At 41.0% G+C, this 15,312-nt stretch overlaps 1 long non-coding RNA gene across 1 annotated transcript in view; it reads right to left on the bottom strand.

The window, feature by feature from the left end:
- LOC105853299 overlaps nucleotides 1-15,312 on the bottom strand; it is a 238,879-nt gene that overhangs the window by 8,349 nt on the left and 215,218 nt on the right. The gene's annotated exons all lie outside the window — the stretch shown is intronic.

Genomic DNA, 15,312 nt, shown 5'->3' with positions numbered 1-15,312 from the left:
ATGAAATGCTTATTCTGTGCCTAGCACCGTGCTTACAACCTATGTGAAACATCTCATCTGATATCATGACACCCTTGTACTTGTAGATGCAATTTTTTTGTGTTTTTAAAATGGGGACCCAGCGTAATTAAATCAAATTCTGCTCTTCTTGTCTGGACAGTGGCATCAGCACAGAGAAAATATCTCTTTTTTGAATGCATAGGAATATTAATAAAATATTTAAAGCACACTGGCAGTAAAAGGGATCTCTTTGTGGAGTAGAAGAGGAGAAAACTTGTTTAGCTACAGGTAAAGAGGAGTTGAAGTGGGGCCAGGGGAAGGGGCAGCTGGATAGAAGCCCCCACTTACTATATAGTGGCTCCAGAGTATGCCCGAGCTTCCATTTAACTGATGGACACCCCCTACTCAATCAAAAAGTTCCTTATGAAATCCGGGGGCACACAGGAGAGAGTAAATTTGCTCAACTCTGAGACCTCCAGAAATCCATTTTGTGAGGTGCGGACAGATGGCTTGCTACCAAATGTCTGGCTTCATATCCTTTTTATTGCCTCTGGGAATATAAATTTCATCCTTTGGGATAAACGAGCTTCATCATCTTCAAACCAAAGTATAAAAGCATCCATTTGCTCATAGGTTCTTAAAGAAGTTTTGATAGCCACTTCCAAGATGGCTCCCAACGATCCTCAGAGACTAGTAAAAATGCCTTTGTGTGGTTCTCTGCACATGGAAGTCTTGACTTGTGTCACCAATGGATTAGAGTGATTATTGTGATGTGTGCCTTTTGAGGCTAGTTCATAAAAGCTACTGTGGCTTTGCTTTGCTTCCTCTTATACCACTTGCTCTGGGTGATATAAGATATCTGTTGCTGCTAGACATTCAAACTGTTAATGGAGAGGTCTATATGGCAAGGAACTAAGGTCTCTCGTCAGTAGCCAGCACCGATTTGCCATTCAATTGAGCAAGTCATCTTGGAAGTAGATTAGCAGCCCAAGCCATGGCTTCGGAAAACAATATCTCTGGACAATAGCTTGACAATAGAGATTCCATGAGAGACAATAAACCAAAAACATTTCCCTAAACTTCCTTTGTGTTCTTGACCCATAGACACTCTGAAGTAATAAATTTAAGCCTCTAAGTTTGGGAATAGGAGGTTTAATTATTTAAGTCTCTAAGTTTGGGGATAATTTGTTAGAAAGCATTAGAGAACTCAACTGCAAATAAAAGAGGTAATTACTTAAAATGCTGTATTTTTACCTATTTTAGGTACATTTTTTTAAGGAAGTAATATTGACTTATAAGATTACATAGATTTCAGATGTATGTCATTATATATCAGCATCTGTATATATTACATTATGCTCTCCACTAAAAGTCTCAGTCCAAGCTTCACCATACAACTGACCCCTTTTACTCAATTTACTCAAGGTATAATTTTGATGTCATCTAAAATTACAAATTTCAAGTCCCTGCATTTTTACTTTATTCTGTATAAGGCACTTGACCTTTCCCCTTGGTTTCTCCTCCAAGTGGGGAATAGCAAAATTAATCCAGCATTGTAAGTCATTATTAACGGATGTGAAATCTCAAGTCCCTGGAAATGAAATGCAGAGGGCTGATCCCAGCACTGTTTCCCATATCCCCGCTATATGGAAATTAGGATTCGGGGTGATGTGCTCCAAGATGACACCCCTGAGACCTCATTGCCTTATATTAGCATCCAGACTGATCAGCTTCTTGTTAACATTTCTCCCTAAGCCTACTGAATCCCCTTGATGACTGCTGAATACGCTAATTGAAGATTCTACTTTAAGAGAGAAAATAAAAGATAAAGGCATAACCTGGTTCAGGTTATTACCAAAATAAAAATTATGGATAAAGTTCACCAATATTTTACATAATTAGTTCTACTGACAAAATAATATGCCTATATTTCTTGTTAGTTTTGCCTTTTTCAAAACCAGAGATGTACGTATAATTCTTTGTTAAAGACTAACATTTTGTAAAATTAACAGCTTCACAATCATTTGGGGAAATATTTTGAATTTTTTTATGGGTTAAAATTTTTTAATCCCCCCTCCCCCATCCTTGGATGAGGATGAGATTTTTTAAAACAATCATCTTAGGACTCCAAATTTTTGCTAGTTAGTTAAATAATATATTTCCCTATATCTGTATGCATGTTTTTATTCAAATATTCTAATGTTGAACTGGATGGATGGATTTATAGAAACTTTTACTTAGGATAACTGCCACATTACAGAATATACTTTCTAGGTGTTATATTAGGAAAGTGTCTTAAATTTAAAAAATCAGGAGAATTATAATTAAAAATACTTCTGTGGCCCTCCCTGGTGGCGCAGCGGGTTAAAGCACTGCACTGAGAAGCTAAAGCCACTTTCGCATGAGTTCGATTCCCGGAGGTGACCACATGGCGTGGCAGACCTCTCCTGACCCGCCCGCTGCTCCCCTCAGCAGTGTACTTCGTGGATCTGCCTGTTCTGCTCCCCACTCTGTCTCTGGTGAAGCCTCTCACCGCCCGTGAGCCTCTGGCCTGTACCCTGGTTCTGTATGTACAAATAAATAAATCTTTAAAAAAAAAAAAACTTCTGTATCTTTACTGTATATAAAATAGCAAGTCCTAATTATTCTGACCTTTTGCCTTAATTTTGTGAAATTAATTTTTTTTCTAAAAGATTAACAAAATGAGCAGAACTCTAGCTAGGCTCACTAGAGAAAAACAGGAAGAAAATTAATAAGTAGAATCAGAAGTAAAAGAGTATAATTTACAACAGACATCTCAGAAATACAGAGGATATGAAAGACTACTATGAACATCTTTATGCCAATAAATTGGATAATCTAGAAGAAATAGATAATCTCTTAGAATCATACAACCTTCCAAGAAAGAAATAGAAATCAGAAATAGAAAACCTGAACAGAAAAATTACAAGCCAGGAAAGTAAAACAGTAATCAAACGTTTCTCAAAAAACAAAACCCAGGACCAGATGGTTTCACTAGTGAGTTCTACCAAATCTTCAAGGGGGCCTTATTCTTTTTCTTTTTCAATTCTTTCCGTTTTTTTTTTAGATGGAATGTTTCCATCCTTTTTATGAGGCCAAGATTAGTCTAATACCAAAGTAAGGACACCATAAAAAAAGACAAAACTATAGATCAATAATCCTGATACACATAGATGCAAAAGTCCTCAATAAAAATTTTAGCAAACTGAATTACCAGTACATTAAAAGGATTGTACATCACGACTGGGATTTATTCCAAGGATATGAGGATGGTTCAACATACACAAATTATTCAGCACAACTCACCACACCAACAAAAGGAAAGATGAAAATCATATGACCATATCAATAGATGCAGAGAAAGCATAAGGCAAGGGCCGGCACCCACTATGATCTTTAAAAAACTATCAATAAAATGGGGATAGAAACTAAGTACCTCAACATAATGAAGGGTTATGACAAACCTACTACTAACATTGTATTCATTGGTGAAAAACTCTCTGATGAGGTGTAAAACAAGGATGCCCATTCTTACCATTACTGTTCAATACAGTATTGGAATTCCTCACCAGAAAATTAGGCAAGGGAAATAAATAAAAGGAATACAAATTGGAAAGGAAGAAGTAAATCTATTACTATTTATAGCTGACAGGATACTATATATGGAAAACCCTGAAGACGCATTCAGACAATTAGAAACAATAAATCAACAGTGAAGTGGCAGGTTAAAAGACAATATACAAAAATCTGTTATATTCCTGGAGGCAAACAATGAGCTAGAAGAGAAAAGAAATCAAGAAAACAATCCCATTTTCTGTTGCATCAAAAATTAGTATGTGGTACATATGTAATGGAATACTACTGAGCTATTGAAAGAAAAAACTGTGAAAATTTCCTATTTGTGGTGACTTGGATGGAACTGGAGGGGATTCCATCAAGTGAAATAAGTCAAAAGGTAAATGACAAATACCATGTTTTACACACACATATGTGGAGTATAAAGAAACAAAACAAAGTTACAGACAAAACTAAACCAAACTCTAAGAATCTGACTGGGGGAACACATGGAGGGGCGGGACATAGGGGACCACGGTGCTAGGGTAGGGAGCGAGCTTCAGTGTCACTGCACCTCTAGACCATCCAGTGTTGTAAGGCAAGCTATCTCAGTAAAAACAATACAACTGAAAATCATTTTACTTTGTTTTTCGCATACGTACTGACACTGGAAATCGCCCCTCAAGATACTATCGCCCAAGTTCAAATGAGCAATAGAGAAAACCAACAAAAAGTGTCCTGGAGCTCAAGAACAATGGGCTCTGGTCAGATTCTGTCACCAGGTGACTAGGGTCGTTTACCTCTTGACTTTCCTTCTCTGGGGCTCAGTGTCATAGTATGCAAAATACAGTATCTGGAGGAACATGTCCAAAGTCCTTCCATGCGTGGAGACTAACCTGGTGATAGAAACAAAAGCACTCTGCTTCCTGCTGGGCTCAGATATCACCTTTGATTTATTAGGGGCCCCCAAAGAAATGTTTACCTACCTGGTCATCAAGCAGGTACAGATTTGCCATCCCATTCCTATTCCACTACTGAGAAGGGGAACACATTATGAGAGGCCTCTAACCACGACAGATTAGACTTATCTGGGTATTTTTCTCTGGATGGGCCAATATTTTAAAACTAATTGTATTTTCTGATTAAGCAGTAGTACTAACAAACTACAATTAGCCAAAGAGGAAAAATACTGATTACATATTTAGTCTCTCCAAAACACTGGTCTAAAAACCTTTTCAATATCAAACCATTTAATCCTCACAACAAGCCTATGAAATAGGCATTACTATTGTCCCCATTTTACAAATGAAAGAGTTGAGGCACAGAGAGGTCAAGCAACTGGCTTGAAGTCACACAGTTTGTAATTGGCAGAACTGAGCTACTGACCTGGGAAATGTGTGCTTGTCATTCCCTGCTGTATACATGGAAAGATGGAAACCGGCAACTAACCAGCAAAATGAAAATAAATAAAGGTACCATTTGTTTCAACCCATCAAAGCAGCAAGAAGCTAAAAAAAAAATCAAAAATAGATAATATTCAGGGTAGAGAAGTATATGAGGAGAGGGTTATTTTCATACTTCTGGTGGAGTGTATGTTGGCATTGCAATATGCATTTGGGGGGGATCTTCCTGGAGTAACACCCACACACATGTGCAGGGCTGAACAACGCAGTACTGTTATATCAGCAAAAATTAAAATCACCAGAGGGGAGGGGAAACCAAAACAAATTGCATCATAATTTCTTGGGTGGCGCCTCGGTTTGACTTTAAAGCTGCTTACATAACTCAGTGCAGAATTGCTGGGCTCGACAAGCTGCAGCTTCCCCATTTCATGGGATATTTTGGGTTTTTCTTTCTTCTTTTTACTGAGGTAGGTCTGTATGTAACTGATACAAAAAGGAAATTCCAGAATATGTATTGGTGATGCCACTTATGTAGAAACAAAACTATACTGTACATTTTTATGTGCATATATACAAATATGTACCAACTGAAAAAGTTCTCGATAAGCCTGGTTATTTTCTGGGTAGTGGGGTGGAGATGAGTGAGGAGTGAGGATGATCATTAAAGAGGATTTTAGCATTAAAGTTTTAATGTTGTACCAGCAGATAAGAAATTTAATTAAACAGAATTTTAATTTTAAGATGATAAGTGACCATATTAAGACAATGGAAAAAGTCCAATTAAATATTCAACAAAACAACATTTAACATTTTTTTTAAAAAGATTTATTTATTTGTGCATACAGAACTGGGGTACAGGCCAGAGACTCAGGGGTGGCGAGAGGCTTCACCAGAGACAGAGTGGGGAGCAGAACAGGCAGATCGACAAAGTACACTGCTGAGGGGAGCAGCGGGCGGGTCAGGAGAGGTCTGCCGCCATGTGGTCACCTCGGGGGCAGGCGGGAATCGAACTCATGCAAAGGTGGTTTTAGCTTCTTAGTGCTGTGCTTTAACCCGCTGAGCCACCAGGGAGGGCCCAACAACATTTTGGGCCCTTTGTCTTTTGTCTATGCTAACATGCTTACTTTAACCTTCTACCCCCTACCCCCATTTTTTTTTTTTCCAAAACAAGAATTATCACATGCTGTTATTCCCTTTAAAGTTTGAAAAGGGCTATTCCTGGAGCTGGCAAACCAATCTCTGACTTTCCAGTGACCTTGGAGTCTTTCCTGTCCTGCGTGAGAGCCTGGATGAGTGTAGGGCCAGAGGGCGTGGCTAGAGTGGAGCTGAGGCTGTCACATCACGAGGCAATCATGTATGTGTTTGCTTCCATACCACCACAGGGCTAGCATTCCTGACAGGGAACTTAAAGTTTGGGAAAATGGAAAATGAAAACCACCCCTTTTAGTGTATGAGTTGATCGTTTGACTTCTGTACACATTTTCTATCTATATGAAAATGGGGGCAGGTCCCAAGAAAGAGGATCAAACTATCCAAATGGATAACAATGGGGTCACATGGCTTAAAAGGGCAGCATCTGACATGTCTAACCCTGCGGGAGGCTGTACCTGTGTGGCAGCCTGCATGCCTCCATCATGACCCAACTGGTAGCATTGCAAAGTGTCTGATTCCAACGCTATTTCGATGCCACCCAGGTTTATAAACTACCTTCACCGTGGTGGGCACTGGAGGGATACAGCATATAAAAAACCTGCTTGCTGGTGTCTGGGCTTCTGTGGTCCAGAAGGGAAGACACACGCGATGAGCTCTGATCAGGGCGGATGACAAAGTGCTCTATAACTGGCAGAGCCCCAGCCAACCTGTCAAATGTGGGTGGGTCATGGGGGCAAAACCAACAAGCTCTGCTTTCCTTAAACCCCTATTCCCAAGGGGACAGAGGCGCAATTTTCCTCACTGTTCTTTCTGTGCCAGTTTGTTCTCAAACGCATAAACTTGAATTTACAACCCTACTGTGCCCCCTCTCCCCACCATATTCATACATTTGGGCTGCGGACACTGCTGCATTGTAACTTGATGCAGGAGTGGTTCACACTGAAGCACACAACCTGCTAATATCTGCAGGCTTTCACTTACTTCTCTCTCTTTCTCTCTCTCTCTCTCCCTCTGACACACACACACTCACATGCAGGACAGTTTTGAGAATCAAATGAGTTAATGGATGTGAGAACAGGCTCTACATTTTAAGTAGCTTGACAAATGTGAGGCCATTATATAGATTTTTATCCCAGCTGCAGGTTTATTGAATGTTTATATTTCATCCTTGGAGACCCCTTGCTTTTATTTGAAATGCAGTATTCATCTCGTTTTTCTGTGTGACTAATCTTTTTATCCAATGTCTCCACTCTGTTTGCCACAAAGCTGTCTGGGTGACAATGTTGATATTCAAAAACCAATCTGAAAACACTTTCCAACTAAGAAGTGTCAAAAACTACAAGTATGTATCTTTTTAAAAAATCGACTTCATCTATTGTTTTACAACCTTGGTGAAAATATTGTCAGATTTAAGTGCCTGTCTGCTCTGAATGTTTCTGATATTCTTCATGGGCTTGAATGTGGTTCTTGATTTATTCCTTTTAAATAACCTGGCGGTCCCAGGGGGGATATCACATTCTATAAGTATCACTATTTACAATAAGATGGATTTTCCTATCTGGCTAATTAGAGTATTAATTTCCATTTATGAGTTGGTAATTCCTCGCATCAATCCTTTTTCTGTCATGGGGCAGGGGTGGGGGGGGGCTTGCTTTAGAGAAGCCCCGGAAGCACCTTTTCTGCCCCAATCTCCAGTTGTGCTCCACATAATATTAAATGAGAACAAAAAGGATAGATAATGTCCTTGATGCTAGACGAAGCGGGCGGCAATTGTGTGGTCCTCTCAGCACACTCTCCACAGAGAGCCACACGGTGCTGAGTTTCCTCAGCATCTCACTCGTTTTCATGGCTCCCCCTGCCTCATCCTCCTTGGGACGGAACCGAGTCTCCACCCCACACCAGGAGGAAAGCGTTAGTATCATTATTGTAGTGTTTATTTTCCCATTCCACCGCCCCCTGGCATATTCCATTCCATTGCCAGGTGTGAGAAGAAAACCACGAGGTAAAAGTGTCTCCCCACAAGCTGTTTCTCTGCTTCCAACTGTCACAGCTGCCAGCAGGGGCACCTCAAGGGTTTTCAGAGATTCAATCAGTTCCTCGATAAGAGCATAGCCAGATATTAACGTTCACAGTTTTCCTCTATGGGTTGTAGTCTCCCCTTTTGGAGCAAAGACTAATCATTTTGTGTCTCACAGGACAAAGGAGGAACAGAAAGGCATTTCCGAGGCTGGAGTTGGGGACTTCAGGATTCCCCACGAAAAACGTTGACCCTTTCTCTTCTTTTAATATTCAGTCCAGGACAACAGAAATGATCAAGATCTAGAAGGCAGTAGCTAGGAGAAGTCATAGTGATTTGAAACTGGATGGAAGTGGCAGGACCCAGGATCAGTGTCCAAACTGGGGTAACTGAACAGCCGTGGCCCAAGGGCATGGAGCAGAGCCAGTCCTTGGCACTCACTGGGGCTTCTCATAACACCACGTCACTGTGCCAATGTTCCAGAATGGGGAGCAGGGACTTCAGAAGCCATTGGTCCTTTTCCTCTCTTCTTCATTGCTACCCTGAAGCTTTCAAGGAGGAGAGATCCTAGATATAAATAGGTCTAGCAGGTCACCTGTCCAAGCTGGAACAGGAGGGCTGACAGCTGACAAGGGCTGTTTCTGAGAACAGAATGGGACTAATGAAAGACTATCTGCACAGCACAGAGAGCTGGGGGAAAAATTAATGATAGGTACTGCGAATCTTCACTTAACATAGACAGTGATAGGTTCTTGGAAATTCTGACTTTAAAAGAAATGACTTAGAATTCTCCCATAAACTAAGTAATACAAACAAGTGTTAAGTGCCTGTTTGGGGTTACAAAAATATTACCACACTGGCCCTCCCTGGTGACGCAACCAGAGGGACGCATCATTGCAAGCTGGCCACAGTTGCTTCAGTGCTAGTCCGACCCCTGGCCTCGGAGGTGACCCACATGGCACAGCAGACCTCTCCTGTCTCGTCCGTGGCTCCCCTTAGCAGTGACCTTCGTCAGTCTTCCTGCTCTGGTCCCCAGTCTGTCTCCTGCGAATCCTCTCACTGCCCCTGCATCTCTGGCCTGTATTCCAGTTCTGTATGCATAAATAAATAAATCTTTAAAAATATTACCAAACTTTTTAAACAAAGACCCAAAACACATTTAATATTAAAATGTGTATTTATTCATTTTTCAACCCAGCCATTATAGTTTAGGAGTGCAGGTGGTACCATATCAGGTACCACCCAACCCTGGACCAGACACCTTCAGTGGCTGGCACATCACACACACCACACTCACCCAGGCCAGGAGCTGCTGGTACAGCATTGAGCCTCACACACATGTTTTGGGGATGTGGGAAGAACTTCAGGCTGACAAACACTATCCACACACAGTTCTGGGAATGGATATTTTGTTTTTCATCAATGTTAGCACAAAATGATGTTGAATGAGATGATGCTATTTGGATACATGCTTTTGATGCTATTTGATCCTCTAGAGGGGAGAGGACTTTGGACAAAGCCTTTTTAGATAAACTCTTTCCTTTGGGACAGTTGATCGAAGCTCTCTTGCCTCTTGAGAGCTCCGAATGGGCACTGACTGGGTTAAATCTCCAGGATCTTTCTACTTGCACCAGCCAGTCCACTGCTGACATATATTTTGCTTTAGCTGGGTTTGTAAGTTCTTACATCATGGGCATCCTGGACCAGAAAGGCCATTATGTAAACGATTTTCAAACTCCTAATTGTGGCTCATTAAATAGAGCAAGTCTCAAGAATCCACCTACCCGACTCTTTCCTCCCCTGGTAGATCAAGAACATCATGATAAAAAATGAGAGAGGAACAAAATAAAATTTGAATGATAACAATGCAGCAATTACCCTCAAAAGTATCAATAATAAGAAGAACTGGGTATAATTTTACAAAGTGCTTTAATTAATTCAAGAATACAGCAATTGAAAATCATGAACAACTCATGACAGCTCTGATGATGTGCTGATAATGAAGTGGCCTGCCTGTGCTCTCAAGAACAACTCTGTTGTTCATACATGGCTGGAAGTTTGCTATGCCACCCAGCAGTCTATGTAGCAGCCAGAATTCCACCCCAAGTTCAGGTTCTTAATAAAGTCCTGGGCCTCCCTTGTGGTCTAGTGGTTAAGTCTCAGCACTACCACACTGAGCCCTGTATTCGATTACTGGCCAGGGAGCTGACCCCACATGGCACAGCAGACCCCTTCTGTCTTGTCTGCTGCTCCCCTCAGCAGTGCTTCAGTAAAATCTAGCTGTCCTGCTCCCCACTGTCTCTGGTGAATCCTTGCACACATACCCCTACATCTCTGGCCTACCCCCAGTGCTTCTACACAAAAATTAAAATTAATTAATTAAAAAATAATGTCTGGTAATATATCCCTTATTTATGGTTATCAAATCTTGACATCTTTCAATCATCCTCTTATTTGTTTCCTAAATTTCCCTTGGTTATAAATAAAAATAGTAGGCAGCACTTGTAGATACTTAGTGTTTTCAGGAACTGTCCTATGAGCTTCTCATGCACTAAAACCTCAGTATTTGGCCCTCTCTGGTGGTGCAGGGGGTTAAAGCACAGCACTAAGAAGCTAAAGCCTCTTCCGCATGAGTTCGATCCCCACCTGCCCCAGAGGAGCTCCACATGGCGAGGCAGACCTCTCCTGACCTGCCCGCTGCTCCCCTCAGCAGTGTACTTAGTCAACCTGCCTGTTCTGCACCCCGCTCTGTCTCTGGCGAATCCTCTCACTCTCCGTGTTTCTGGCCTATACCCCAGTTTTGTACGAATAAATAAATCTTAAAAAAACAAAAAACAAACAAACAAAAAAACAACTCAGTATTTGTGGTGCTTTCCTTTATTCATTGGTAAGAAGAAAGTAATTATATTTTGGACTTAACTTACATCAAATGAAAGAACTCTTAAGCTTGACTTTGCGGAATCTCGGTATATCTGCTATCAACCACATGTGCTAGCTTGGAAGTTAAATCCCTAAAGTTTTATTTCCCTCACTATAAAGTTGTGGAGACTATTCTTTGACATGTCCAGATCCTAATCACAATACATAAAAACAATTTGCAAATGATGAAACGTGTGTCTGCAAGGGTTTTAGTATGGGGCTTCCACCTTCACTTTCAAATAGGGAAACTGAGGTCCAAACAGGAAATGAGACATTTTCAAGGCCACTCAGTGAATAGGCAGGTGAACCAAGAGGGAACCGAGAGGCTCTCCACACCTCACTGAGCTACTTCTTACGTGCTGAAATGATTGTGAACCTTTCCACGTATCAGAAGAGCACCCTGCTCCAGTTCTCTCTTTTAAAAATTACCCTACAGCTAGGAGGTTGAAAGCAACGAACATTTATCTCTCGGTTTCTGAGCATCAGGAATCCAGGGCTGACTTAGCTGGGGGGCTGATGTCTCAGGGTCTTTTTTTTTTTATTATTTAAAGATTTATTTATTTGTGCATATAAGAACTGAGGCAGAGGCTAGAGGTGTGGGGGTTGAGATGATTCACCAGTGACAGAGCAGGGATCAGAACAGGCAGACAGACTGAAATACACTGCTGAAGGGAGCAGCAGGTGGGTCAGGAAAGATCTGCTGCACCTTGTGGATCATCTCCCTGGCCAGTTACTGAACTCTGTGCTGCAGTGGCTGTGGACAGCCCATAGTGCTGCACTTTAATCCCTTGCACCACCACAGAGGTCTTTCATGAGAAGATATCGGACCTGAAGTTTAACTGGGCTGAAGAACCTAGATCCGTGTGACTGGTTGCTGAAAGACTGGGCTTCCCCCACAAACTGGCCTCCCATGGTGTGTTCAAGACATGGCTAAGAATCAGAGAGAGGGAGAGAGGGAGATTTAAGTGCAAACTGATGAGCCAGGACCTTATTTATCGTAAAATGGGAAACAATTGATAATTAATGAAAATTGCTAAAGTCTTTTCTGAAGTCTTTTTGGGACTCATCACTATTCAATCCATGTTTAATTATCTGGGCTGAGATCTTTGACCACTGTTCAAGACACTGCAACTACAGATGACAACAACTCAAGAAAACAAAATTTAGTAGCAAGAACTCTAAGGACATCACATAATGACACATAAACACCACAAGAAGAGAAACAGGGAAAACATATCAAGTATCTCATTAGAAAAATGTGTTGGGAGAAGAGAAAGGCTTGTGTTCAGACTTGTCTATTGATGGCCACAAATTCTATGATGTTAGATTCAGAAAGAAACTTTGAAATGATCTAGATCAATGTTAAGCCCAGATTTAGGTTCTGTCTTCAACTACTTGCCTGAGCTTTAGAACTGTTTACTCAGTTGTCTACTGGACTTGTCAGTTGGTTGAACTCCAGGCAGTTTTATCTCAACATGTCAGAAGTCAGATTCATCATTTCTCTACCCTCTTCTGCTTTGGGCGTTTTATTTACTTAAATGATCACCTTCTAGCTGTGCAGTGCAGAAACCGGTAGGTCATCCTCTCTTGAAAGCCATATTCAACGGCTTTCAAGATCTACTGATTCTCCATCTACTGATCTACTGATTCTCCATCTAAAACACCCCTAACTTTACAATCTTATATCCTCAAATTGACTTCTTCTTCCTCACAGTAGCCTGATCACATTCCTCCTCCTCCACTTTGCATTTACTATTTAGGAATGTGTTACCTTGCCAGGAATATTCTCCCCTCTTATCCAACTAGAAACTGTGCCATCTTTCTCAAGACTTGTCATCTTTTCCCTATGGGATGACTCTAGCCTTCATCTAGTCTCCCCACACATTATTACCAACTTCTAAGGTCATTGCTATCTACATGTCTACCACTTCCACAAAACAAAAATGAGTGCTTATTCTTTTATAATAGGAAGCCCTGGACCCTAAAGACTAAGTGCTTACTTGAGTTCAAGTTTGCATGGTGTATCAATGGTGACCTGGACTAGAAGATATTCTGAAAACAAGATTCATGCCCAAAGGCTGCCTATGACAAAACATACACTGATTTTTTGACCCTTGAGAAGTGTCTGCTGTGTTGAATCCTTGGTTGTCTTTGAGGTTGAAACCAGACCCCCCAAAGGAGTGTCCTGCATTAGGATGGCAGGCCTACCTGTCAGTTAGTGGGCCAAGAGCATCAGCATGGAGGGTCTGGGTTGGGCGTTCAGCCCTTGCTTCCAGGATGGCCCACGAGAGCAAGTGCCACTCTGATTTGTGAGTCACCCATTTCTACTCCACAGAGGCCTCATCACATAGGAGTCTGCCAGCTTTCATCTCCATCTCTCTTACCCCTGGGGCCAAAAGTCAAATCTAGTTTCTGCTAACTTGTATGATTTTTAGCAGCTCCCCTGGCATTCCCAGCTCCAGAACCTTTAGCAAGTGGTTTCCTTTGAAAGTTTAAGGTGGAAATCTCCAAGCTGGGCCTGTGCTTCTCCTGACAAATGTGTAATCAATGGGAAATCTCTCACTGGGTCCTATTCTACCCCGAGTCTCGCTAAAAGGCACTTTCAGAGCTGAGAAAGGCTCTTAGAGACCTTTTACAATGGACGAGGCCAACCTAAAATCGTCACCTTTTTTCCTCCTGGGTAGTCATTCACTATTACCAACCTCTGACAATCCAAGAAGAATGTGAGGCTACAGACAGAAATCATTCTCTTAATACATACAGGACAGCATGCTCTTACTCACAGGCAGGAAAGCAGTGACTTGAGAGAAGATTGTGAAGGGCAGGTAGATGGTAAGGACTGGGACAGAGTGTACCTGTGGATTTGGGTTCTGCTCAATCTCAACAAGCAGAAACTTCCAATGCTGACTTTCCAATCAAAGTCCAAGTAATGTAAACATCTATTTCCAATTCTCAATTTTAAGAAGTAAATAAAATGACTTACTGACATAATGCAAAGATAGATACATTGTCACAAGTAGTAAGAATGCTTATTAGCATCCTTCCATATTATGATGGTACCCAAGAGAGAAAAATGCCAACACAATTTTGTTCTGCTCACAAAATGCAATTTAACATTACTTTGAAATGATGTTAAAAGAAAAAAAATCCTGATTCAAAAAAATCAGTAAGATTTTTAAAAAATATTAAAATCATTCTGGTTTATGTGGAAAACACTCAGTCTTGAGTTATATCAATTTGTAAATGTTCTTAAGGTCATTCTTCTGCTAATTTCTCCAGACACAAAGTTCTACAAATGTTAAAACTCTGCAATAACCAAAATTAAAGATCTGATGATAGCACAGTGATAAAGCAATTTGTTTAACATTGTAACTTAAAATATTCCACCCCAAAATTTTAGATACCAGAACTCCAACTATACCCACCAGCTCAATATGAACACAGACTCTCCTTTCCTATATTTCATTCCACAATAAATCTTTTTTCTCCCACCAAACTTTATTATTTCATTCCCACGACTGGAATTCTTAAAGCCCTTTAATTTCCCAACTCTCATTTCATTCACCACTTCATGACTTGAACCATTCATTGAGGTTGCTTCTCTGGGCAAGCAGGTACCAGCACAAACTAAAAGAAAATAGCAACATTCTATTTCATAGCACAGCTTCAAAGATATACATGTTTCAAAGCAAACCATTAAATTCCAAATTAATTTTCATTAACCACAGATTCTCTCAAACCATGCTTCCTGGAAGTACTTGTGCCAGTTCCCAATATATATATATATTTTTAGTTCGTCATTTCTTTAGGTGCTTTCTCTATGGATTCCTGTATCCTTCAAGGACCAGAATATTAGACACAAAGGGGAAGACACACAGGCATACAACATGTGGATACAGAGAGGATTTTCTTCCACTAAAGTCTCATGAATATCTTGTGTAACTGCAGCTTTACTTGTTGCTGCAGACACAGAGCTTTCTCTGGCCTCCTTAAGAGGACAAACCTTAGTTTTTGAGGCTATATTCTTTTCACCACTGACAGAAAGGCAGTTCTACTCACATTGAAGTAGTCATGCTTTTTGCTCACCTGAACCACACAAGTGTCTGTTAAAACAGTCTGCAAAGGGCCCTCCCTGGTGGCGCAGCAGGTTAAAGCACAGCACTGAGAAGCTAAAGCCACTTCTGCATGAATTCGATTCCCGCCAGCCCCAGAGGAGACCACGTGGCGTGGCAGACCTCTCCTGGC

This window comes from Condylura cristata, unplaced genomic scaffold (genome assembly GCF_000260355.1).
Source record: "Condylura cristata isolate star-nosed mole 26May11 unplaced genomic scaffold, ConCri1.0 scaffold00006, whole genome shotgun sequence".
NCBI lineage: Eukaryota > Metazoa > Chordata > Mammalia > Eulipotyphla > Talpidae > Condylura > Condylura cristata.
Note: the sequence above shows the minus strand (reverse complement) of the source record. Positions and strands in the feature narration are given on the sequence as shown.